Source organism: Prinia subflava, chromosome 12, assembly GCF_021018805.1.
Source record: "Prinia subflava isolate CZ2003 ecotype Zambia chromosome 12, Cam_Psub_1.2, whole genome shotgun sequence".
Taxonomy (NCBI): Eukaryota; Metazoa; Chordata; class Aves; order Passeriformes; family Cisticolidae; genus Prinia; species Prinia subflava.
In genome coordinates, this window is record NC_086258.1 from 3,518,910 (window position 1) to 3,546,839 (window position 27,930).

Below are 27,930 nucleotides of genomic sequence, written 5' to 3' on the forward strand. Positions count from 1 at the left end.
GGGCTGGATTGGGGAACTCCCTGTCACCAGGAGTCATTGAGAACAGACTCTGCTGTGACTTACAAAGCTGATGAATCACTGACAAACAAGCAGGACCAGAATGTGTTGTTGAAGTAGAGCAAGGGGCTTGAAGACTCTTCCAGCCTCAAGCAACTTCCCTTCTGATGAGGAAGGAGCTTCATGGGGGACAGATCATCCCATGGATGAATGCTGTGGGATCTCCCACCTTCCTCTAAGTGCTGATGAGGGCTAGGAAAGAAAATAGCTGGGCAGAGATTTCAGTGAGAGTTGGGTGAGGCCATGGGGAGATTTGGACTGGGCAGTCCCCAGGTAGGAGCATCAGCCAGGACATCTGTGCCAGGGAGCACAAGGGATGGGATGGGCTGAGACAGGGAAAGGGGGGAACCAGACTTGCAGGAGACTGGAAATGGGATGGAAAATGTCATGTGCAACCACCGAATCAAAGAATGTACTAAGGCCAGGTTGGATGGGTCTTGGAGCAACCTGGTCTAGTGGAAAGGCAGGAGAGGCCCATGGCAGGGCAGTTGGAAGGAGATGATCTTTCAGGTCCTTTCCAACACAGAGCATTCTATGATTAAAACTGCGCAGCTAACTTTCTCTAGAATGTGCACTAACATCTGAAAACTCATCTTCCATGGTCCTTCTGGGTCATTTTGAGGGAAAAGACTTGCAGGGAGCACTGCCCTGACATGCAGCAGCAGCAACTTCTTCCCATGGTGGTCTGGTTTGCCATGGATCAGACCTGCCCAGGCAGTGGAGTGCATTTCTGTCACCCTGCACAGGGGGAAATGAAGATTGCAGGGTCTGCCAGCAGTGTCTCCACTTGGATTGAGCCAAAACCCTTGCAATAAAATCCACAAAGCAAGAGGGTGCTTTTTGCTCAATACTGAACCTCTGGAGAACTCTCCCCTCTTGTAGGTTCCGCGAAGCAAAGAGGTTATTATGAAAACAGCAAAATAGGTGCTAACAAAGATGCTGGAACTTCAGCCCCAAGGCTGGGAGTTCTTCTGAACCTGTACAAGCAGCAGTGAGATCACTGGTGGTGCCAGACTGCACAGACCATGGAGCACAGACAGGCAAGGGACACCCTGGGGACAAGCCAGCTACCCAGAGCTGTCATTCTGCAGCCAGTGCAGGGAGCTGCTATTCCGTGCTCTCACCTGGGCAAAGCAGAGCACATGGAGGCTGTATTTGTTCATCTCACAAAAGAGAAGGCAGAGACCATGCAGTCCTCAGTGCTCTGAGAGCAGCTGGAATGAAATTTCCTAAATGTTCCTTAGGAGCAGAAAACAAGTTATTCCCTAGATTTAGACTGGGACCTTGTCAGTGGAACAGAGCTAAACAACAGCTGCTTTTGGTGGAATGGTGAGAGAATTATCATAAATCAGAGAATGGTTTGGATTGGAAGGGTCAAGAAAGGTCATCTCCTTTCACCTCACCCCCAGCCACAGGCAGGGACCTTCCACTAGACCAGGTTTCTCCAAGCCCTGTCCAACCTAGCTTTGGACACTTGGGCCACTTGACTGACCAGTCATGTTGCCCTACCAAGAAAAAGTGACCCTGGGGTCATGTAGCAGCAGGAGAACCCTGACCCAGCTGTGTGAGGCCATGTGAGATCTAAGTGCACTCCTCACTGAATTCCTCAACTGTGCTCAAGACTAAGGCACAGGAAAGGCAGGAGAGAAGATTTCACAGGGAAAGAACAAAAAGCCCAAATTTACCAATAAAAAAAGGAAAAAAACCGCCAAATAGAGACACACAGCTGTGAACACATCAACAGGGCAGGCACTCAGATGGAAAAGAAATAGTTAGGTTATTGGGCAGTAATGGCAAGAGAAAGTAAATTGGACATGGATAAATGGTTGTTCTACTGCAAAGGGCAAATAACCCAGCCATCTTTTAGGAAGGAGTTTGATCACTTTATAAAAGGGATTACATGGATAAGTAGCTTGTGATGGAAAGCAAAGGGGCTTCTTTTTTCCCATCTGGACTTCTGTTTTTACACATCCTGCCAGCAAATATAAAGAAGGATTTCAGCCTCCCAAAGCAGCCCTGAAGCACAAACCTTCTAGATTGCCTGAGTATCTTTGCTCATGTTATTAAATTTCAGAAAGAATCCAAAGGTTCTCTGCAGAGTAAATGATAGCTAAGTACATCATCTCTGTGGAGTAGGAGATATTTTATTGACCAGACAGACATCTGTGTCCTTCATTAATAGTAATAAATAATTGATGTCACACTAAATAAAGCAATAAGCTGTTACAGATATCAAGGACAAATAACTGGCTCCTCTGAGGATGCCTCACCTGTGTTCACTTCTCAGTAGTAAAAAACCCAGAGCAGAGCTCAATATCACTAAGGAAAATGCTGTGCACAGAGCAAAAACTGTCACTTGCTGCTCACTGGTTACAAATTATGGGACAGTTGTGCTCAGCAATGGGATGCTGACACTCCTAAGTGCAGGGTGTTAATATCCTTGCAAGACTTTTTTTCTCCCTCATTTCCATGCCTTCCCAGGGCTGATCTGCCCCAAACCATCCACTTCCCCAAGCAGCTTTTGAAAATCCATCTCTGCTCTACTAAAAACTGTCAGGAAGATGCAGCTCCCTCCAGGTGGCACTTCCCTTCTCTCCCCAGTGCAAGCCCTTGCTACTGCCTCGTCCTCATCCACAGGCATGGCTGTGGAGTTTGGCAAATCTCCTCTTTTTGATTTTCTAAGCATCTTTTACACTGACTCCGGTGGTGTGGCTCTCCTTAAAACAGAGGAAAACAGCAGCAAACTTGGAGCTTGCAGAGGGGTTCCCATTCTGGGCAGCTTTGCAGACTTCTCCTGGCCACAGCAGGCATAGCCAGGAGTCATCCCACTGGTGGCACTCTGGGATAACCACCCAGGAACTCAATTCCCCCTCTGGAGGAGCAGGAGGAGGAGGACATGCCCAGCTCAGCTGCAAGGCTGACCTGGCAATGCGCTCTGCACAGAGCACATTTCTGGTGGCAGGAGGCTCAGAGGAGCAGGAACGGGGGCTGAGGAATGAGAATGGCTGGGAGCAGGCTCAGCCCGCTGGCACAGAGCACCCAGCAGCCTCGGTCTGCCTCAGTCCTTCCACCGCGGCCGCGCCAGTGCCCGGCAGCTGCGGACAGATGAATCACCCACCAACCATCCCAGCGAGGGCAGCGCGAGCTGCGGCGCTGAGCTCCACCAGACTAAACAAGAGAGCCAGGCCAGGAGCCTGCAGCAGGCTTGAGGAGCAAAAGGAAGCTCTGGGACCCTCGCAGGCGTTCCCACACCTTCAGCCCGTGTCCCCGTGCCAAGAGCAGCACGGAGAAAACCCAGGCGCTGCAAACCCAAGTGGAAATTAAGACGAGAGGAGACCTCCCTGCTGCCATTCACCTTCAGGATTCCTAGAAAGAGCACAAAGGGGAAAGTAGGAAGGCACCGATGTCTCTGTCTTGACAGCTTCTTTACTGGGTTAGATGAAACCAACCCTGCAGCGTTACTAGGCGCTTTCCCCTGATTGTGGTTTTCTCTCCCTGTCTTTCTCCCCTTTGCTTTTTTTCAACCTGTTTTCAATTTACTCTTGTGGCATCTCTGACTGTGACCTCATTCTGGTACTTAAGGGGAAAAAAAAAAGAGAGAGAGAGTGTCCTTTAAAAAAGAAATGAAAGAAATCATATTTTATTTAGTTTGGTTGGTTTTGAAGCTTTAGCAGAAGAAAGATTAACCTTTTCTGCCTAACTTAATGAAAACAAGGAGAAAGGCTGTATGGATAAATAAATATCTGTGTGGGTATGGAGCAGGCACGATCGTGTTACAGCCCCGGTGGAGCTGTAATGGGGAACAGGCGCGTTCCTGCGCAGCGGCTCCCAATTCCCGATCCATTTTCAAGGAAAGAAAAACAGAGTAGAATGTCAGAGGCCCAAGTGGGCATAAATGAGGGAGCCAAGAGAAGGCAGATGGGGCCCAGCGAGGACCTCCGTCCCCAGCAGTGACCTCCAGAGCAATGCCAGCGCAGCAGATGGAAAAAGAGACCTTACTCCACTTCCCCTTGCCAGGTTTTGGTTCCTGAAATGAGGAAACAAATGGCAGGCTCGGCCCTCCAAGTCTGTCACCTTTTGGGGTTTCTTGCCTCACCCTTCTCTTCTCCTGGGGCTTTCCCTCCCAGGATGGGAGGGTCAGAAGAGGGCTGTGAGCAGAAGGCTTGGACCGGGTTTTTGGATGAGTGGATGTGGAGCACAGGTTTGCAGGGTGGTTCCTCCACCATGAGGTTGTACCTGGGTTTAATGTGCTTTGGATCTGGCACTCAGTGGGGGGAGGCAGTGAAAGGTGGTTGGTTAGTCTTGGAAATGATGGGCTGATTTAAATTAGTGTAACATAACTTCAGGCGACGGAGCTGTTCCGATTTACATCAGCAGATGGTCTGTCTCGCTGCCTAGATCATTAAAAGCAAACCATCCCTACTGATCCTGGTGGAATGATGTCAAAACCTCCTTCCCTACATGGCTTGCCAGATTATAAAAGAAATAAAAAGGCACAGTTATTACTAAAAATTTTCTGCCCACATTCTGGGAGCATCCATGCACGTCAGCCTCTCATGTTAGATGGGAGTCTACATCACACGCCCCAAAACCCGGTAAGCCTCAGAAATGATTTCTTTGTCATGGCTTTTCTCAAAGACACATCCATCAAGAATCTCTCTGTCTGGGCACAGGTTGTCTAGGCTGAGGCAGAAAAGCCAGTGATTGTGCTGCAAGTGAAGCTTGTGCTTCACGTCCCAACTTGTACAAAGTGCAAACTGCAGTTCCATGAACAACTTCACCTTTTTGAAGTTACGAGTTTTGGGGGAATTTGCTTCCTATGTGTGTATGTTACCAGACATATTAACAATGATGAAGAGCTTTTCTCTGGGCTACCATCTCCTCTGGGCCTCCATCTCCTCTAGGTTTGCATCACCAGGTCCTCTGCTGATGGAAGACAGCATTTGTAGATGGCTAAATTTAAGGAGCAAGGCTTTAGTTGAGCTAACAGCAAAACTTGCATTCCAATGTCACAGAAGTCACTTAAATGCCTTCACTGGTGCTCTTCAGGGCTGGAACTTGCATGGAGTCACCACGTGGAACTGAAAGATGAGCTGTTCTCATCAAGAGAGCCAGTCAAAAAGAGGGAAATGGTCTTAATTAGCATGACCTGCAATGTTCTGCAATGCACAAGGCTAATCATGAGTGTATTCTTCTCTCAGGGCCATCAATAGGACTCTCTGTTCCTTCACCTGAGTTCTTCACTGACTGCTCATCACAGGTCTTTCACAATATCTAAGACATCAGAAAAAATGCTTTTACTCATGCAAAAACGCATCCCCGAGGCAGTGTGCTGCTGGAGGAGAGGGAGAATTAAAGCATTTCATTCTGTGCTGCGAGCCCTCCAGGATTTCTCAAGGTTCACTAGGTTGCTAAGGGTCAGCCCCAGCCAGACACGAGCTGACTGCTGCGCTCAGAGACATCCAGGCATGAGCCAGGTCCAATCTCAAAGCCACGTATTCACATTAGCTCGGTGGAGTCCAAGTGAATGTCTCTATCCCCTGGAGTCTGTCCTGGGCTCTGCAGCATGTTAAAATAGTTACTTGATTTCAAGGCAAAGTGGGAACCCATTTGTGCTGGGAGTTGTGCAGGCACGAAGCAAAGCTTTGTCCTCAGATCCTTCTTGTCTGGCAGATTTTGTCCACCACCACAGAGCGAGTTCTCACTCTCATCTCCACAGATCTCGTTCCAACCCTGGTTCTTGCTTTCTTTTGGTATTTAGATTATTTTAAATTAGGGATTTCTAACAATGGACCAATGGCCCAGACCATGGTGGTCCCCAAGGCCCATAGCTGGCAGCCTTAGCAGATCCAAGGACTGCACGGAGCCTTAAGTCCACCAGGAATCCCACCAGCCCTGCTCCAGCCCCAGAGCCACTCTTCTCCAGCACAAACTGATATGTCAGACACTGCAGGGATGGTAACAAAACCTGAATGATAATATCACTCTCCTTAAATGCACCAGGGCACTCTCGTAGTTCCTGGGGGAATGAGCTACTATCCGAAAATGACCACCAAATTTTGGATGCAAACACTGCGCCAAGGACCTGAGCTCCACCAGTCCAGAGGGCTGGGAGGCTCCATCTTTTGCTGGGATTCAGATGGCTAAATTTGAAGGGGAGCGGCTTTCACCGTGAGCTGTGTCTGAGGAGAAACCCTGGGAAGTTTCCGAAAGAAAGGCCACAAATACTGAAATACCAGACCAGCAGGAAGGGAAAGGAACAATTACTAGAATGAAACTCAGTGTGCAATTAATTGCTAAAACCATCATTATCTTGGGCAATTTGTCAAATCAAAATCATGTAAACCTATGATGAAAAGTGCTTCATATCTCCCTGCACTTATTGGGAAAATAGAATTTTAGGGCTTTTATATTGCCACTGTTGCCTGACCCTGTTCCCAGTCCCTTCTTACACTTCACAGCATTGTCCTGGAAAGTAGACCAAACCACCATCTGTAAAGGGAACAAATTTAAAGAAAGTCCTCTTTAAATATTTTAAATATTTAAATATTTAAATATTTTTGGCCCCATTTATTCTAAATAGAGGTCATGTGCAGAGATGCTGATGAATTACTGATAAGACTTCGGACCAGCACATTCTGAAGCACTCAGCAAACCCAACTGCAGCCAAACCTGCAGGCTGCTATCCAACCAAGACTTAAAAAATTGGTCCTTATGGAGGAACCCGCATGGAAGCAGAACTCTTATTTGGCCCCACTCTGCAGTTTTGGACATTTGAGAATGGGGGGACAGATCCTCAGCTCATAAAAATCTCCTGTAGCTCCCTTGAAGTCGATGGAACCATAACAATTTACACTTGTTGAGTTTCTGCATCCTGGCTGTGAGCTCTCTGGAACAACGACACCATAATGATTATTACAGATATTCCTGATCACTTGTCTGAGGCAGACTGGAGAACAGCACTGTGTAAGAAAATAGAGGGTTGGTTTGCTGTGATTTCCAAAGAATTATTGACCCGTGTCTTGCAAACATTTACACATGTTTAGCTTTACTCATGTGAGTTGTTCCGTTACACTCATGTGCCAGATAAACTAATGTACATGCCTGCAGAACCGAGGTTAAAACTTGTGCAAACACAGCGAGTTCTAAATATTTTTGTAGATACGTTGTTACCTCAGACTCAGAGGAGAAAGCCTCTCATTTGGCTGGGCCTCCTCCCATAACTCTCCATTTATCTGAGCAGGCATCACAAGAGAAGTCAAAGGTGACACCAACATAAAACTGAAAAAATGAGCAATTATCTGACCCAGCTCAGGAAGTAGAAAAGACCCACTTGGTCAGGATTAACATATGCAAGAGTTCTTGAACAAGGAATTACCTGAATTACTGGAGAACCTTCACAGCAGCTTTCTTAACACAGCTCGTGAATCATGCACTTACTGATTTTCCAATAATGGAGTTAACATTTTTCTTCACAGCTTTCATCCATTAGAAGGTTCAAGAAATGAGGAAAGAGCTGGGAATCGCTTGTTTGTGATCAGCACCCATCATCATCTCAGCAATCCTTCCATCTTTTCCACTAAGACTCCAAGGCAAGGCAGGATCTCCTGCCCCGCTGCACAGACCTTCTGCTCACAAGGACAGAATATAATCTGTAATTTCTTAAATTGAGGTGATCTTGAGGAGCAAACTTGTGCCAGTGAGGTGTCTGACATCTGGAGACTTCACACAGGCCATTAATCCCTCTGACAGTGCCATTTACAGCCCTCAGCCAAGGCAGGAGCTCTGGTGTGACACACCTGTGTCGCAGTGGCTGCAGTGTCAGGGCAGACTGCAGGCAAAGGAGCAGGGGTGCAGAGAAATCACTTTTCCAATATAGCAGGAAAAAGCCAAATCTGAGGCTATAACCAGAGGCCCAACCCAGCTCTCTCACCACTAACAGCTGATTTTCATCCCTAAAAGACTATTAATCCTTTCTTACAAGTGTGCAAACACCAGGCACTGAGGACACCTGCCACTGGCACACAGCAGGAAGTTGGCATGGCAATGATTTCTGCTCCCAGTTTTAAGTCATCCTAGAAACCACAACAAATCAATCCTGTCATCCACAGGGAAGAAGAGATGTCAGTAGTCAGATCTGATGGATGATGTGCCCTGGGAACCCATCTCACCAAAGGCACTCTGTGGTGGGAACAGCCCTTTGACTCCTAAATGTCCTTGGCAAAGTGAGGTATCTGGGCACACTTCCCACCCCCAGGACCACTGATCCCCCCAGGATCATTGGGGACGTGTCATCGCCAGCAACTGTGCAACATCTGACCACTCAGATGACAAAAGACAGATTTCCAGAATGAGCAGAGCAGGATTAAGCCAAGTGGTAAATGGATTCCAGGGCTGTTCCAGCATCTGTGCTGACGAGGGAAGCCAGGGCCAGGTACCCAATCCAGGGCTCATACAGTGAGGTTATCACATCCCTCTTTTCTTCAAATCCCTAAATAGAACCCAAACATCACTTGGGCCATGTTAGAGAGATAAGATGAGTCTTTCCCATCCCTTGCAAAGCCCAAAATAGAAGCCCTGCTACTCCATATCCGAAGCATCAAGCGTAAGATGTTGACATTTAGCAGTAGGGAAAATTACCCAAACAATGAACTCTCTCAGGTCTCTCTTCTCCCCTCCCTTTCCCCAGTCCCCTGGAAAATGTTCATAAAGTGAAGTGGGATAAAAAAACCAAAAACAAAACCCCAAACCTAACCCAAAGCCCAACAACTCAACCCCAAACTTCTGTGGAAATACCCTGTAGAGGAGAATGAGTCAGGCTCTGTTAACCAACAAGGATCACCAGTGCTGCAGACTGGGATGATTCACTAAGGCAGCAAGAACTACAGAGGTAAAATAGACCAAACAGAGGGTGCAGAACCAAAGTTGTATCAAAGAAGAGAAGGAAATAATACATTAAATGGTTCCATGCATCAAGACACCTTGCTCTTTATCAAACATCACTCAACTGGCCTAGGATGACTCACTTGATAATGCTGAGATTATTCACTATCCAGAATAATCCTTTCTTTATGAGAAGAGCCAACAGCCTGTAAGACTTCAATCCATGCCCATTTCCTGCTCCTCTCTCTCTTCTCCCCCTTTCTGAGATGCTCACTCACTGAGATCCTCATCTCCCTGTTGCTTCTGCTTCCACTGCTCCTTTCCCACACCCATTCCCTTTAGGTTTGGCAGCATTATGTGATTCTGTTTTGCCTATAAAAGATGTCTTCAAGAAGATGAGAAAAGCAGAGCCTATTTAGGAGCACAGCATGCCATGGGAGGCCCTCCTGGATGCCACTGGCATAGAAAATACATTGTCACAAGAGGTGGAGAGGAGAATATGGGGCTTGGCTGTCTGAGGTGAATTCTGACTGCCAGAATGCTTTCCTGCTAGTCTTTCATTCCTTCTTCCTCTTCAGCTGCCCCCCTTGCTCTCCTTTTATCTAATAACCATAAAAATTCAAACAGAAAATACTGAAAATTCAAACCGAAAATGCCCCGAAAAAAACCTAAACACTGAAAAAAAGAAAAGAAAAAATAAGAAAAAAAAAAGAGGGGAACAAAAAACCCAACAAACCCAAAGTCCTCCCTCTGCACTTCACAATGAAAGCTGTAAAACTTTTTCTGCTTGGAAAATTCTCCCGGTCAGTTTTTCCTACTGTTTAATCCCTGCTTTGAGTTACGCAGAATGAGTAAACACATTTTATAAGGTTCTAATTCATACCTAACCCATACAGTTTATGGCTTAACATAGTAAAATACACACACACACAGACACACATGCACTTTTTATACACATACATATATATATATATATACACAGAACTACTGACACACATGGATAAAGCAGCCTTGGTCCCACTCCTGGAGCCTCCCAGCAGCAGGACAGATCCCTCCTGCATGAGCTGTGCCTTGAAAACAGCCTGGGCTGCTGAGTTAGGTGGCCTGGAGAGTAGTTTCCACTCTAGAATACTAAAACCTCCTTTGTAATAAATGATCAGTCAGTCTTGTTCAGAGAACAGTGGGATGCACTGCTCCATCCTTGCAGGACTCAAGAATGCCACCACACGGTATCCCACGGAGGATTTTTGCCCACTCCCTGCCCAGCAAGCCCCTGGGGTGAAAGGCATGGCAGGGAGCAGCCAGGGCTGGGCTGGAGGGGCTGCAGGATGCCCCATGTGACCTTGGCCAGGTGCCAGACAAGCATCGTAGAATCATGGAATCATTAGGATTGGAAAGGACTTCCAAGGTCATTGAATCCAAGCTTTGACCAATCCCCACCTTGTCAATTGGGCCAGAGAACTGAGTGCCACTGAGCAGACACCATTAAATCCTTGTTCTTCCTTCTCTTCATTCCTTCTGCCCATTGCTGCTGTTTCAGTTTTTCAGGTGCAATGATCAGCTCGAAGATTCAGTCTCTTAATTCTGGGACCTTTTTAGATACACAGTTTCTCCGTGAGTGTTGAACTGCACTCCAGGTCATCAAAGTGGGCTCATGGGCAACATTCAAGACCCTCCTGGCCACTTCTGTGATAATTTGTTACTGGAAGTCACAGACAAAAGCCATGGCTTGAGGCAAGAGTTGCTTCCAGCCACCCAAAATGTGAGGGGTGGACTTCAGGTCCCATAGTGATATTTTCATTTTCCTCCTCCTGCCCCCAAGAAAATAAACCAAGTGTTTATTTCCTGGATGCCCTGGCCTGAGAAAGGGCAAAGCTTTCCTGCAGGAGCCAGGTGGCTGGAAAGGGAAGGCAGAGGCAAATATTTGCCAAATTTGTCAATGGGCTCTTATTCCATTTTTCTTATTGATATTTATTTAGACATAATATGAGAGAAACCTGCTCAGACCACAGCAATGTTGGTGATTCCACTGTTATTCTCCTTGTGCCAGCTACTGGGAGGGAGGGAGGGAGGAGGGAAGGAAAAGCAGAAAAGCGAAAGAGTGTCAGGAAGTTTGCAGACAATTCTGAGAGAGTCACAGGCTCTCAGCTCAGCTTAGCAGGAGATGAGGTGCCTGGAGAAAGTCAATGCTTCCATGAACACATGAGGCCAAAGAGGCTGGAGAGCCCAGCCTTCCTTGCTGATATTCAAGGCACAAAGGCAGCTTTGAGGGAGAAATTTATGTCATTATAGAGCCCTCTTTTATTTTTTTTCCCCTTCTTTTAATGAGATGAAGTCAAGGAGAACAAGCTGCAACCCCAGGTTTAGTAAATTGTGTAAGATGAGCCTGATGCATTTTTTTAGTGAGACAGTTCATTCCCTAGACAGGAGAACTGTGGTACAATCTAATTTATCTGGGTATCCAGAGGCACCGTGATGCGACACAGGTAATTATTAGGTAAGCTTGAATTGATGGGAATTAGCAGAATTATACAGCAGGTAAGGGACCGAGTACGGACAGATGAAAACAGGCAATGCTGAGAAGAGAGTGATGGGAACTGAGTTATCACTGCCAGAGCTCCTCAATGATCAGCCTTGTAATCAATCTTATTTCTCGCTGGAAATGCAGCAGTGGTTTTAGCACTGATGAAGTGGTGCATTATTAGGGCCCCTGAGGATCAGTCAAAAGAAATTAAGAAAAAAACTTGAGGGCTACAGCAATGAAACTGAATGAATTTTAATATTTAAAAATGCAAATTAGGTTAAAGATGGCAATAAAATAGTTCTTTTGTTAGCAGGAACTTCTCCAGAGAGAAACAAAGGAGGAGAAGGTGGAAAATCTGGATGCACTGGTTGGTTTCAGCAAAACCATGTGGGAACTGAAGAAAAGGAAATGAAGTTCTTGGATCTCTGTAAAAGGATCTTGCAGGTGAAATTAGGAATAATCAAATCATTTGACAGCAAAAGGCTGAATATGGTGGCCCACAATCTGCCTCACCAGAAAATCACAGAGCCTCCAGCCCAACCTCTTCAAAGTAGGACCAAATGTGGAGACAGTGCACGGCTGCTGGGGGCTGAATTTTGGAAAGTTCCAGGGACTCACCCATGAGCCACATCTCTGTGTTTAAACACTCTTGAGGAGCTGAAATCCCACTGGAGGAAAGTCCTGGGCACCACGGGGTGACCCAAGTGGCTGGAGGAGGCAGCTGGGAGCACGTCCCCTGTTGCCCTCCACTGGATAGCAGGAGAATGTCACACTGCTGTGTCATGTCTGGGGACAGCACATCCCCCAAGGTCTCCTCTTTCAGCTGGGGTAATGCTTTGTGCTCTGGGAACACAGCAGCTGAACTCAAGCTCTGTTTTTGCTCTGGCTGTGTCTGGTGTAGCAACAGCTGGGGGACATAGGTTTGCTCAAACCACAGCCAGACGATTGGAAATAAAAACGATATTCATATATTAATTAACATCTGGTTGCTCGTCTAATTACACGATACAATGTGCATGAGCTTTTTGTTCCCTCCATATTTTATGCATTGAATGAAAACTAAACAAATGTTGCAAAAGCAACACTGCAGAAGCAAAAAAAAACAAACAGTATTCAAGTCTGTACTCATAACACTTACTGACCCATCGGTTTAATTATTATGCAAAGGAGGACATGACTAAACCATGACCACGAAGATGGTGGTGACACTGAACTGGAATTAACATCCAGCCTGCTCCAACCTGGCCATTTTCCATTCCCTTTGCATGTATTCCTTATAAAAAATAAATAACAATTTGTTAAACTGAGCACCTCAGGGCCTGATTTAGCCAATTATTACTTAATCATTTTCAAAAGCTACTTTTAATGAAAACAGGCCCTAAAAACATGGCTGTAAAGCACTAACCCAAAGAAAAGGAGCTGATGTCACCCTGCCTATGCAAACCATCCGACGGTGGCTGGTGCTTTCTGCCATGCTTTGGGGATGGAAATAGAGGAGAAAGAGGGAAGGAAAGCCAGATTAACTTACAAAAGCCATCACCCAGGTTGTCTGGTGGTGACACATCGTCCTGGGCACGTGGCTGGCCCTGTGCAGCTGGCAGGGATGGGTGACAGCAGAGCTGGTGGCTCCCAGGGTGCTGATGGGGACAGAGTGCATCTGCAGGAGGATGTGGTGGGCAGGGAAGAGAGGAGCTGAACACTGCTCAGAGACAGGGGCATTGAGAGAGCAGGCAGAGAGGAGAACAGATCCCTTCTTCCTGCCCCACAGCCTGGGGAAAACTGAGGGAAATGGGGGAAAATGCCCAATGCATTCTGCCCCACTGAGAAACCCAAACAGGCTCTGAACACAATTAGCCACTCTCTCAAAAAGTCTGCAGGCTTCATTAAGAACAGCAACAACAGAACCCCCAGCCCTAGGCTCACAGACTCCTTTCTGAACCTAAGAGCAAAAAGCAGAGTGTCAGGAGTCTTGGGGCTCACAGGGTTTTGGGAAGGAGCTGGCACAGAAGCTGGACCCTTCAGCACTCAGCAGTGCTCATCCTGCTCGAGTAGCAGGCCAAAATCATGGCTCTGTTTGATGCTGATGCCATGGGGGGGAACACAAAACTGCTCCCTTCTGGGTGGGCTAGTGCCCATGCTGGAAACTTCTTTCCAGCACAGCAGACATGTTTGGGTGCCACTGGGATGTGAGCAGACATGTGGGATATGAGCTCTGATGGGTTAATACCACCACCAGCACCTGGTGCCACCCTCTGTCACAGGGACCAGGGGCAGAGAGGGTTCCTCCCCTCCTTCCAGGAGGAATCAGCCCTGGAGGAAGCCAGGTGTGATCCAGCCCACCTGGCTCATCCCACTGGAGCACCTCTGAGAAGGTGACCCAGCAGGATCCAAGAATGAAATTCCTGCTTTATGGTCAGCCTCCCATAACCCCATACAGATGTTTCCATCCCTTACTGCACCTCTGCATGAGGCCAGACCCATGCTCAGTGATCCCAATGAGGACACCCCCTGAGCAGTGCAGGTAGCGTGGCCTCTGCCCACTGCCTGAGCACCTTCCCTACGCTCAGCTCCCACAGAGCTGCCAAACTGCTTGGGTTGAAGTTTTCCACACTGGGTATCTGCCTCTGGCTGAATTTTTTTTTTTTTTTTTTTTAAGTTTCAGATTAAAGTAAGTCCAGTCAATTCCAGCAAGGCAGCTGTGAGAAAATATAATTTTCTTCATGTTAAAAAAAAAAAAAAAAAAAAAAAAAAAAAAAAAAAAAAAAAAAAAAAGCTGAAAAACTAAAACCAACTTACACCTTTTGTTATGAGGCCACAGTGTTCAAAGCATGGATGTGGCATTTGTACCTGGATGGGGCATTTCGGTGCCTAAAGGAGCTCCAAGAAAGCCAGAGAAGGACTTGTGACAGGACAAGGCGAATGGCTTTAAACTGCCAGAGGGCAGGGTCAGATGGGATATTGGGAAGAAATTCTTCATTGTGAGGGTAGTGAGGCCCTGGCATAGGCTGCTTAGAGAAGCTGTGGCTACCCCATCCCTAGAAGTGTCCAAGGTCAGATTGGATGGGGCTTGGAGCAACCTGGGACAGTGGAAGGTGTCCCTGCCTGTGGCAGGGGCTGGAGGAGCATCAGATGCCACCCCACAGGCCCATGTGCCACCCACTCAGACTGAGACCAAAATCACAGGCAGTATAACCCAGCAGCACATCTGCAGAGCCACATGGACATTGCCCCATGAGAACTGGCACCCACAGGGTCAGAGCTCACCACCCTGGCCTTTGGGCACCGGCTGGGTTGGAAAACCCAGGCAAAGAGCAATGCTCAAGCCAGCTCTTCTCTCCAGGGCTGTGTGCTTCAGCTTTCCCTTCCCTAAACGGGAATCACAAGAATTCCCTGTCCCACAGATGGGTGCTCAGAAAAATAAAACATCATGAGAGATTAAATACCGATGGAATAACACCTCAGAGCAAAAAGTCAGAAATTCATCAGCTGAAGTATCTCACTTCCCTCAAATTCTTGGTGCCACCTAGAACCAAGTGGGGCTTTCACCTCCCTCCCTAAACTGGGACACTTGGTAAGTCAGAACTTTTTCTTTATTTGTCTCTGCTCTGTGGTCTTCAAGACAGCTTCAGTCTTCAGGGCTCTTACCCTCTGCTCCCTCACCAGCACCAGGAAATGTGCCAGGAGGAAGGAACAGAGAGAAATCCAGAGGAGACAACTGTCATGTGAAACTATGGCGCGAGTGGTGCAACCCATTGCATGCCAGGGGGCTTGGGAAGGGGTGGTGGGAGCTGGCAGGGTGGGCAATGCTCAAAGGAAACCACAGAGCACTGACCAAGCACTTGGAAGATTCCACACATACCTCCCAGATATGCCGGTGGTTACAAAATCCCTGTCCGGATAGGGTGGCGGCATGCCCTTGGGGAGAGAAAAAAAAAAAAAGAAAAGGAAAAGGAAAAAAAGGAAAGAAACAAAACCCCAACCGACCATTCATGGGGCAGACAGAGGGCTGCAAGTCCTCTGCTTTCATGAGACACCGCAGGCATCGAGACATTGCTGGCCTGGAATTTGGGCTATGCTTGCGGTCAGTGAGGCGACTCAAAGCCTTCGTCCCACTAAGCAACATTACATGATAATGCAGCAGCCCTCTCAGGCTGAGGGAGAAGGAAAACAAAACAGATGACTCTGGATGGAAAGGCATTGCTGTAAACCTGGGAGGGAGAAGAACATTCCTTCGGATACTCTTTTTGGCTGGTTGTGTCCTTTCCTCCCAGCTCCCACCTCTCTCTCCCTTCCCTCCCTCCTCCTCTTGGAGGATTGGTGACAGCAAGGCTTTTTTTTTTTTACTAATATTTCCATATTAAATAAAAAGGAAGAGTGTGAAAGGCCATGCGGAGCGGTGGCAGCTAGACAGTGGAATCTGCAACTGAAGGGTGGAGTTGGAGCACTGGAGAGGTGCCGGTTATTTATAGGGTATGAGAGAACACAAAAAATGTCTGGCCCCTTTAAGGCCCCTTAATCCAAACAACCAATGGAAAGGAAAAAAAAAAAAAAAAAAAGGAGAAAAAAGGCGAAAAAAATTTAAAAAAAAAAGGAAAGGGAAAAAAATGAGGAGAAAAGGCATCTCTGTACCAGACTGTGAAGTGTGAAGGATGACCAGGGGATGGCCTGGCACGGTCCTGCCCCATCCCTCCAGCCAGACCTGCGTCCATGGCAGGGCAGCACCCTGCTGGAACAGCAGGAGCAGTGTCAGGGCAGGGAGCCCTGTGCTCCTGAGGCAGCCCCAGGACACAGCTGCCTCGAGGGTGGGACGTGGCAGCTGTTTAATCCATGAGAGCAGCCCTGGGCCGGACGCGGGGATGAACGGCGCGTTCAAGAGATACCAAGGGAGACAAGCTGGGAATGTTGGGAATACAGCCTGGAAATTCCCTTTCTTCCATCTGCATTCATGGGGCAATCAGGAATCTTTGAACTCTGATCCTAGAGTAAGATTCATGACCTCACTCGTTTTGGGATCTATAGATGGGGGAATTGCCTTTAAGGCCTCCTCATGTGCAGGTATTTCAGTATAGGTGTGGATGCTCTGGGAAAGCTGCTGGTTGGACCCTTGTCATGGCTGGTCAAGCAGGGTTATTTGGCTCCAGGCCTGGAAGACCATGACTTCCAGCTCTTTCCTAGCATTCCTGATAGACTGTAGGCCAGCTGAGTAACGTTTTTTCCTCTACAAGATTTCTTTCCTGAAGAGGAGTGAGACGAACCTTGGTGCAAAGAGGTGCCACACAAACCACGGTAGTTTTGTGTTCTTAGTAAAACTCATTTTTTGTCTCTTTCCAAAAGAAATACATGAGGTTATGCCTATTTGTTCTAAGCAGGCATAAGGGAATTGTGAAGAGGTCCTGGAGGACATTCAGCACTTGGGTGATTTAGTGTCCAACAAAGTGGGTAAGTCATCAGCTTCAATTCATATACACCTGGAACCAGGAAAACTGAAGACAGACAATTCTGTGGATAGAAAGGGGTCAGGAAAGAGATTCAAAAGCTCGAGCAGATGACAGTGACATTAAATCCTCAGGTCTTTTCACAAGCCCCGCTCTTATTCCCTAGAATCCTGTTGAACCCATGAGCCTCCACTAATAGGTTTCATTCTCCTCTGCCAGTATCAAATAACAAATGTCAGATCTCATATGGGAATCACTAACAACATAAAAATGAGATTTATATGGAAAAATGAAGTTCAAAAGAATAGTTACAAACCCCAGAAAGGTTTTGTTTGTACCCAAGCAAATGCAAATAAAATCAAAGTCAAAACAGTGCTGTTCAGAATTGAGATCACCGTCACCCGTGACCTTTTCCCACCATCACTGTGACTTTGAATGCTGGACATTGGCTACGAATTAATTTGCTGAAACTGAAGAAAATGCTTCCCTGATGTGTAAATAAGAAAAGGCTGAATATGTATTAGGTAATTTCAAACTTCCTTTAACTGCATGCTAATACTCCCTTTAGCTCCAGGAGCTCCAGAGCTTTAGATCTGCTCCCAACCGTCCAACAATGTGAGGAGGATGATATAAAAGGCCTCAACTGCCAACAGACGATGCTGGTTGAGCTTTTCTGGTGACCACAGAAATGCCTAAAGCATTGGAGATCTGGAACACACGGAGGCATGGGGACGTGAAAAGAGTTGGTCATGGACAAGAGGGGTCTCAACACAGCTCCTCTGATGTCAGTGCCCCGGGGAGGCTGGACTGACATCAAGGAGAGCAGGAGCAATGGGAGGGCTGAGCCTCTTCCTGCTTGTCACAAGGCGAGTCCAGGAAAGTCAGACCTCAGCTCTCCTCCTGCTCTGGACTTCAGCCACTGGCTCCTCTGACTTGGACAATCTGTCAGCACACCTCAGCCCCTGAGAACCAGAGCCAAGGCCCTCAATGGGGAGCAAAGGAAGGATGGGAGACAGAGTCCAAAAGTGTCTTTCCGCCCTAAAGGTGAGCCCTTTGGAAGAGGCTGCAGTCCCACACGCCCACCTGGGGACAGCCTGCCAGTGGCTGTTTGATATGTGGAGTGAATGAAAGTTACCCCCACACAATGATGTTCCAGCACCTTTCAGCTCCAACTTGTCTTTTCCTTTATCTTTTGGGTTTTTTTTTAAACACAGACTCTTGGGAAAGTAACTCAGCAGAGCAGAGACAGAATAGAATTGTCTTTTTTTTTTGGCTTCCAATGCAAAAATGCAAAGCATTGTCTCTCTGGGAGGAGAATTAAGTATGGGCAAGTGTTTTGGCAAGAGAGCCACAAAGGAGAATGGAAGGAGAGGATGAGGTGGGGGAAGAGGAAGGGAGGGAGAGCTGGGGGTCAGATGGATGGTTCCGTCTTTTATAAATCTTGGATGGGGAAGAGGCACACAGATGGCTTTGTGTTTTAAAATGATTCTAATAAATCAACTCCATAATCAAAATGCCCTTGTCTCTCTTTCTTCCCTGCTCTTCCATGGATCACAGCTGAGCAGTGAGAGCAGGAGTCTGGTGGGAGGGAACAGCAAGGACTGGAGGTGAAGCCCAGCTGTGGTGAGGGAGTGTGCAAACCCCTGTGCACGTGTGAGCCACCACAGCACTGGCCATGCCACCTCTGAGTGAACAAAGGGCATGAGCAGGAGAAGGAATGAGCACAGGGGGCTCTTCAGACAGCAAGGGTGGGCATATCCCAGCAGGATCCTGGACATTTCTAAGGAGGAATGTGCCCAAACACGTAGGAAGAAGACCTGAGTGTGAGTCTGTAGCTATCCACAAAGCGAGGAGCTGCCCTGATGGTGGGGGAAGGGGTGGGAAAAGGCAGGGTCTCGTCTCTCCCAGGCGGGAGCAGACGTGCTGGGGAGGAATGCTGCGCCTCCGTTCCAGAGCTCCGACTTGGCTGTGAGGAAGGTGCAGCCTCTCCTCCTCCAGCAGGAGCCACTGGGCCTGGTCTGCGGGGGGAGCAGAGGCTCCTGCAGTTCGGGTTTTCCACTTGCAGCTCCACGTGGCACAAACTCCCATCGCTTTCCTTGCCAGAGGGAGCCAGGTGGAGAGAACAATAAAAAGCAGGAGGCGCGGGGCGGGGCGGGATGGTCCAGAGCGGATGCAGAGGATGGAATTAATCAGCTGTCCGGGAGGAATATTGGAGCTCTTCAGCTTGTCGTCAACGCCTTCTCCTCCTTCCCAAAGACAGACACAATGAGAGACCAAGGAACATTTCCTATTGTTACGGGGGATTTGTCCACAAGGTCCAGCCCCATGTGGAAGTCATTACCGGCTGGGAGTGGTAGGTATCCGCACAGAACATGCAGCGAGATGGGATGGGGGAGGGCAACTGGGAAAAAGTTGAGAGATCAGGGATGATGTGTCCCTGCCTAACTGATTTAAGCATCTCGAGGGAGGTGGTCACCACAGCAGCGCGGCTCCAAGGCCAGGGATCGCTGTGGGCTGAGGTACAAAGTGTTTTGCTTTGTGTCACCCCTTGGGCTGAGCCAAAGTCCTGAGTGCTCCTGTGAGAAGCCATCAGGAATGGATCATGAATTTCACTGCTGCTACCGAACGGGGAAAAGAGGGACAGTTACATCAAGGTTTTCTTTTCCCTTCTCTGACCCTCCCTAGACAGAGAAGGAGAGTGGCTGCAGCAGCAGATGTACAAAGCTTGGGGTGAAGAGCTGACCACTGCCCACCTGCACGTCCTCCTGCTCCAGCAGAACTTGGCCTTCTGCATCATGCATGGAAGAACGTAATTATCCGTGGGTGAGAGCCCAGGAATGAGTGATCAGAGAGAGTCAACACCTCCGTGCTCCCAGGGGAAGGCAGATCCTTTTAGACATATTACATCTAAGCTCAGTTTTTTTCCCATTAAATCATATTTAAGACAGCAGCATCTCCAGAAGTGGTGATGTCAACATCCCCAGGACAGCTGGAGGAAAGGGGCAGCTCAGAAATCCATGGGAAATTCTCATCCCAACTCATTTGCTGCCATGTCTCGGTCTCCCTGCTCCTGACCTGTTGGGTGCTGAACAGGACTGAGCTGAACAGATGTTGCTGTAAGTAAAACAGTCCTGTGTACAACTGAGCTGACCTCCCCAAGTTCTCTCATGTCTTCCCCAGCCACGAAGGAGCAGATAGAAACAAAGTCAGTCACGTATATTGGGGTAAAAAATGATTGTGTGAAGCCTGCTTGGGCCATTTAGTCTGACAGGAACCATGTGGTCCACGGGAAAGAGAAATAAGAGACAAAGAAGGGCAGGCACACATTCCAGGGCTCTATGAGGACACAGTCTGTGGGACAAACAGTGTCTGCTGGGCTTTTCAGAAGGTTCCAGACACAACTGCCACACTTAGAGATGGGTACAAGGACCTGTCTCAAACCCCAACAGCACTGGGGCAGCAGGAGAGCACAGCTGTGAGGAGACAGGAGGAACAAGGACTCCCAGCCACCTCGACATGCTGCAGGACATCCTGGACAGCTGCCCCAGCACCAGCCTCCTGTGCAGCACAGGTCAGGCAGACCTCACCAAACTTCTGCCCTCCTGCTCCAGCCCAGCCCCACCACACCACATTTCTTGTCTCCATCAAATTGCTGCCCTCACCAAGCCAAACATGATGACATGATGCTGTGCTGCTCCTCTTTAAAAAGTAAAGCAAAATAAAATAAGAATGCTTGTTATACTTCCATGGAAATTATCAGCGGGAATCTCAGGATGCTCAGCTCATTTATCTCCAATGAATTTCACCTCAATTGAGCAGGATGTCCCTCCCCACAGGACTGCATTCAGTTGGGTGCTTTTAGCAGCATGAACAGTGCAGCTTTCCCTTGTAAATGGTGTGAACATTCTCCTTTATTTATGTCTACAAGAACTCATTTTTACCAACGTTTATGCATCATAACACATTGCCCTCATCCTGCAAATTCTCAACACGGGCACAGCTTTGTGTATGCCTGAGATCTTCCTGGTTCCAGTGAGCTTTTCAGCAGCAGCTTGCTGAAGAGGCTGAGGCTGTGCTTATGTTTTATGGATCTGGAAAAATTATTACATAGCACTAGGGTTCAAACAGGAGTCCCCAGATCCATCAGATGTTTGACTTGCTTGGTACATGCAGTCTAAAATGGAAACGGGATGGGATACATAATAAAATGTAATAAAAACGTCTATAAACATTTCAGGTTATTGAAAATAATCTCTCTTTGTAAGTTCCCTAACTTTTGAAATCATGAACATGTATTCTCACAAAGCTAGACTGAGAAGTGGCTCATACTTAATTTAAATTTGCATTGTTCCAATTACACCTACAAAATACACGTGACATTTACATGCATAAAGTACATTGTTTCACTGTAAAATATATTTTATTTCATTTAAATTAAATTTAAAATTAAAATCATACTGAAGCTAAATGTATTTTTTTGCCATATGTATTTAAGGGACATGCCATCCTCATCCTGTACTACCAAAGAATATGAAAACAAAGCTAAATATTGAACTCATGGGGCTCTTTTTTCTCTTTTAGCCTTTTTTTTTTCCTCTCTTTCTAAACATCAGCTGGATTTTTAGACAATCCTTTTAACACCATATGCACACTCTCCACTGTGGTGCTGAAGATGAGATGAGCATGGTGTGGATCTGCTCTGTCCAGAGGGGGAAGCCCATCACCCCTCCAGGAGAACGGCTGTGACGGCTCAGCTGCACAAGGCCACCCCCTGTGACAGCCAAGAGCCCGTGGCCACCATGGGGAAAGCAGACAGGAGTCCCCACTGCCACCAGCCCACACCAGGGCTTCTCCAGAGCAGCCCCTTCCACCCTTCTCCCACCTCTTCCCGCTCTGCCCCCACTCTCAGCTCTCCTTCCCCTTCCCTCTCTCTCTCTCTCTTTCACTCTCCCACCACAGCTGGTTAAAATTACGCTGGAATTTTGTTTTTCTGTCAAGTGAATTTGGACCTGGTAAATCCCTCCCAGCCATTCCAGTGGCCTCCCAGCGAACATCCAGGCTGGATGTATAATGCACATGATTTAAGAAAGGTGCTGCTGGAGCTATTTCCCAGCACGTTCACAAAGCGGGGCTGGGGGCAGCCAAGAGGGGCTCACAGACACCCAGGGAGGGATGTCAGGGGGTCCACATGAGGAATGGAGAAGGAGGAGAGGTCTGAAGGCATGGCCTGTCAGCTGGAGCAGCTCACCTTGCAAAGGTGACACAAAACCACAAAAAATTACAGCAAAAGAATGCAAAACCATCTCAGGCTGGGAGAAACCCCAGTCCTTCTGTCAGGAGAGATCACAGGAGCAAACATGAAAATCCTCATGTGAGGGAAACCAACAGGGAGCTGTGGCACGGGAGGAGAAGGACACGTCCTTGGCTAAGCCAGGAGAGGTGTTTCCAACACGTGACAGCAAACCAAGGCTCCAGGCATGTACCTGCCTCCAGTGCTCGTGCCTGGCACTGTGTGGGGGCTCCCAGCTTACACCTGGGGGCCACCAGTCCTCAGTGGTGTTTGAGTCACCTCTGCTCGGGCTGGCACAGCTCAGCTCAGGGCAGTTCTGAGCACCTGGGCTCAGGGGTGGTGGGACCTCTGAGACCAGAGCCTCTCCTGCTCTGCAGCTTTGGTGGGGAACTTGTGCTATCCCAAAATTGGTGTCCCACCTCCAGCATCATCCCCAAAGAACTCCAGATCTCCCAAGAGACCAGGCAGTAGTTATGAGAAGGACTATGAGTTAGGAATTTGAGGTCAAAACCAGATGTACAGCAAAAAAAATGTCCTTCTATTAAAAGTAATAGGTTCAGAAACAGACATACAGGTCAAAGAAATCTTGGGTTGGGGGAAATAAAGTGAGGCAATCCCTCTGGTAGCATTGAAACTGCCCCATTATGACATTATTGGAACGGAGCAATGCTATTCTAACTTTCAAAATTATTTTTTTTTAAAGACAATCACCAATGGTTAAAAATACCAAGTTTTTAAAAGGTCAGGAAGAGAAAAAACTTTTCACTTTTGCCCAACAAAACCGCTAAATTAGCTCTAAGTGGGTTTTATGAGTGGGCAAGAATGGGAGGTAGGGGCTGTAAAGGGCAGATTTTATTTAATGGAATATTTTGAGTTATTTTAGAAGGCAAGAAGAGTAACTGTTCCTTTTGGTCATAATTAAATACATTCATGTTGTGCATATATACACATGTATATATCCATAAACACCTCTTTCCAGACTCAACATCCAGGCCCTCCCCAGGTTTAATTAATACCTGGTTGTGCTGGGCATGTAGACACAATCCCTGTCCTGGACAGTTCCTGATCCCAAAAGAACAAACCAAAGGATGAATTGGGATCTAAGGAGCAAAGCAACAGCTTAAACCCCCTCAAGAGGCTCAGCAGCAAACCTGTGAGCAGAATCCAAGGAGCTGTGGGTATCACTCAGTGCATCATGCACTTGGCCAAGTGTGTGGAGGAAAAGCTATTTATAAGGTGATGACTGAACAGCTGAACATGGGCTGGGCTGGATGTGAGCATGGAAGAGAGGAGAGAGATGGGCCGTGCATGTGTGTGTGCCCACAGGCACGTCCGTGCCCACCTCCTGCATGGGGCCAGAAATCACCCAGAGGAGGTGTAAAGAAAAGAAAGAAAATCAAAGGCTGAACTTGGTGCTAGTCCATATTCCTCCTCCCCTCACCCCAAACACGGCAATAAAAATGGTAAATTAACTTTAAGGTATTTTTTTTTCCTCTTAGTCTTCTTTAAAATGATATGAGAAAGTTTTATATATAATCTAGATTTATGTTGGGGTTTTTTTGTTTATTTTTCACTTAAATGTAGAGTTATGAAAGAACAAGAAGTAATGTTTTGGTCATAAATAGAAAACACGCAAACAGAAAATCATTTAGATATTAATATTGCAAATCTGACGCCTGCATTTTTATGTATATATAAATATGTATTCATACACACAAAAAAGATATAGAACCAAGCCCCATGCTTATACATCATGTTTATACACCACATCTAAGTGTACTTATAGTGAAATCACTTACTGATTTTTTTAGGTGCTTGAAAACATGCCAGTAAAAAGCCAAAATGTCAGTAAACACAGTGGATGTCGTCACTGTTTTCCCTCTTCAGGTTGGTTTCCCTGGTGTACAAAGGTCAGCTCCAGCTCCAGCATAAATTATTGCTGCCTATTTGACTCATAATAACATATCCAAATAATAACCAGCACATGCTGGATGCTTTATGGATGAATAATTCCTACCCCAAAGAACTGGCAATTTAAACAGTTTAGGATGTAACAAAAACTGGGAGAAAAGTCGCGTTGCCCAGGTTGTGCGTCCAGAGGCAGAGTAAATCCTGTGCTCAAGGAGAGCCTCCAGGACTGAACCATCTGTGAACCACCAGCTCCTCCACGTCTGCCCTTGCTGCACCCAAGGCAGGAGAAGAGCCTGGGACACGTTCATGGGGGACAAACCTCTGCCAAACCCCAGGAAACCTTGGGGTGCTGTGCCTTGGGGTGGAGCTGTCACGCTTTGGGACATCCAGGCGGGTGTAGAGGTGTAGAGTGAGCGCCAATGGAAGGGACACCGCCTTCCCTCTCCAGGATGGGGTCTGGCTGTCACCCACCCCTGCCCTACAGGACCTGCCCTGGCTGGACACGTGGCTGAGACCCCTCCAGCCTCCACGACTCCCTGCACGGGAGGAGCACGAGCACAAGCGCGGGCCGTCCCTCCGAGCACACCCTCTGCCTTTGCTGCTGGCTCCGTCCCTGACATGTAAATAATGACATACCATTTCCACGGCTCTCCAGCCTATTACTCTGCTCTTTGGACCTTGCCTCCCATCCGAACAGAAAACCTGCGTCCCTGCGTGACCCTCCTGGCGCAGCCAAAGCAAACCAACGTGCTATATTTGTTTTTCAAGCCCTGGCCAGGAACGATTCCCGTAAGGCTCAGCCTGGCTTAATGGAGCTGTGTCTGTGCTCTGCCTCTAAGCCTGTACTTGGCCACGGGGCTGGAGCTGTTTTGCACTGGCTCGGGCAGGACGCAGCGGGGTTTGCTGAAGGTAACAAAGTGAGAAGCGGTGGCAGAAGGGGATGGTGGGGCAGCGGGGGTGGAAGGAGACAAGAGACGTGAGGGAAAACAAGGAGGAGGGGCAGACAGAGGGCTCCCAACCTTCCCAGTGTGTTGTGGCTGTTCAAGACAAACTTGGCTGGGCAGCAGCTTTGCAGCAAGGAGCAAGCGCAGTGAGGGGACAGTGGGGTTGGATGAGCTGTCACCAGGACCTCCTCACCACCTGTGTCACTCCACCACACTCATCCCCTCCAGCCTCTTGCTTGACCACAGCAGCCAGGGTGTTTTTCTTGGAGGCAGATGCTGCTCCCCTTGTTTCACTTGTTTCACTCACCTCGAAGAGTGATGTTCTGACACAAACATGATGACACAAATCTTGCCCTAAAATAGACACGTGAGATGCTGAGCTTTTTTCCATCGTACTAAAGCCCTGTCCTCTGTTGTTGTGAAGCCTCTTGCCACCCCCACGGGTACCTGCTTTATTGAAGAAGTATCTGCAGTACAAAGAGCTCTGGATATCAACACAGAACCACATTCAGAGCCCCATATACAGACAGTCCTGGAAGCAGGGCACAGAGAGACTCGTTCTTCCAGGAGACCCCTTTTGCCAGCAGGGTTTCCTCAACAGGGGCACTCAGCAGAGGAACAAGCAGATCTGTCCAACCAAGGATGTTTGCAGCCAGTCTAGTGCATGGCCAGAGCCTGCACTCAGGAGGCAGTAAGATGTTAATTAGGGAGGTTAATAGCAAGTTCTGCTAATTCCATCAGTGAGGTGCAAGTGTCCCACACACCCGTGGCTGTGAGGACACCCAGACGCTTGTCCACTCCCCCTGCTGGGCCCAGACCAGAGTAGAGCAAAGGTTGAGGCTGAGGAGTCTCCCTCACTGGAGATATTCCAGAACCATTTGGACACAGTCCTGTGCCATGTGATCTTGGAAGGCTGTATGTGAGCAGGGAGGCGGGACCAGATGATCCAATGTGGTCTCTTCCAATGTGACCCACTCTGTGATTCTGTAAAGGAGTTATACCTGGCTCAGCACACAAAACCCAAATGGTTCCACTGCTGCCAGACAGGAAGAGCTTTGGGGAGGATGAGGACAGCACAGCTATTGCACCCAGATCTCCTGCTTAGTGTTGAAATATGTCCAGAGCAAAGCAGGAGAAAGGAGAGATTGAATCTGCAAAGCTTGGCTTAAGAGCCAGACCAGGAGTTGAGCTCACTCAAAGTTTGGATGAATTCAACTGGAAAAAGATTTGTCTCCTTAGGAAGAGAACAACCATGAAGTTTGGGCCCAAAACTAAACTTCTACTGAGTTTCTACTGCTGGGTTTTTGTTGGCACCCATCCTACGAGGAAGCACCCATTGGTGATGGCAGGTGGGACCTCCATTCTCACACTGCCGCCCACCCTAATTGCTCCCACTCCAACACTCCATGCTCAGGGCATGGGAGAGTAACCAAACGCCCTCACCCTGTGGCCAGCATTACTTTGCATTCTGTGAACAAGGAACCTCTGAGCCCACCAAACCTCACCAAGGTCAGCTATAAAGAGGATGAGACACATCTTCCCCTCAACATCCTCAAAAACAGTGAACAAGTTACCCAGCAAGCCACCAAAGAAGCACATCTGGGAGGCCAGGGTGTGCCTGCACATCCCAGGCTGCTGCAGTCAAGCAGGAGGGGAGAGGAGCACTCCAAGGACATCTCTCAACAGCAGGGATCCTCTGTCCCTGGAGGGAGAGGCAGCTGAACATTTCATGGTAAATGTAAAATGTTTAAATGTAAATGTAGAACCTCTGCCCAAAGGATATTGAATGACTCAGCTGTGCAAAGGAGCCCCTCACCCCTGGGGATCCCGGGCCCGTGGGATCACAAATCACCCATTTGTGCTGGGTGTAATTAAGAGAATTGAGTTAAATTCCTGACCAGAACAACAGGCACCCGTGGGCTGTGGCTATGAGGGAGCCATAGTGACCACAGCAGCATCTCAGAAATGCCACCTCTGGCCAGCAGCTCCCGCTGACCCCCAGCAGTGTGGGCTTCTCCCACAGCCTCACTGCACACACAGGACATGGGGCTCCCGCTGGGATGCTCTGGCATCTTTCCCCAGAGGGACACTGGGTGAGCTAAAATGATGTCCCTGCCACTGACACCCTCCCTGGTCCTGCTGCAGGGACAGGGCACAGCTGTTGGGAGGCAGGGTCTGCAGGGCCTGGACACCACGCCAGAGATGCCAGTCTTGCTTGCAAAGGGTGGGCAGGGACACGGGCAGAGCTGCAACTCCACCTCGGCCCTGCCTGCTCCTGCCTACCTGCCGAGGGAGGGAGAGGGAAGGAGGAAACCATGGTGCCACAAGTCCCTTGGGATACCAGGACAGGGAAAGGCGAGGCAGGAAAGGGAAAGGTGAGGCAAAGCAAGGTGAGGTGAGGCAAGGCAGGACAGGACTGGACAGGGAAAGGCAAGACAAGGCAGGGCAGGGAAAGGCAAGGCAAGGTGAGGTGAGGTGAGGAAGGGCAGGACAGGGAAAAGCGAGGCAGGACAGGCCAAGGCAAGGAAGGGCAAGGCAAGGCAGGACCAGGCAAAGCAAGGCAAGAGCAGGAAAAGCAAGGCAAGGCAGGGCAGGGACAGGCAAGGCAAGGCAGGACAAGACAGGGAAAAGCAAGGCAAGACAGGGAAAGGGAAGGCAAGGCAGGACAGGGCAAGGCAAGGCAGGGCAAGGCAAGGCAGGGCAGGGAAAGGCAAGGCAGGGCAGAACAAGACAGGGAAAGGCAAGGCAAGGCAAGGCCAGGGAAGTCAAGGCCAGGAGGACGTGGTGAATGGCAGGAACGGGGCTGCCTGAGTGCAGAGCGACCCAGACGGGGCCCCCTCGGCTTCCCGGCCAAGGCAGGACGGAGCAGCCCAGCTGCTGGGGCTT

The 27,930-nt window shown here is 48.4% G+C and overlaps 1 protein-coding gene across 1 annotated transcript in view; it reads right to left on the reverse strand.

The window, feature by feature from the left end:
- Positions 1-27,930, reverse strand: part of ASTN2 (astrotactin 2) — a 322,339-nt gene that overhangs the window by 30,522 nt on the left and 263,887 nt on the right. The window lies entirely within an intron of this gene.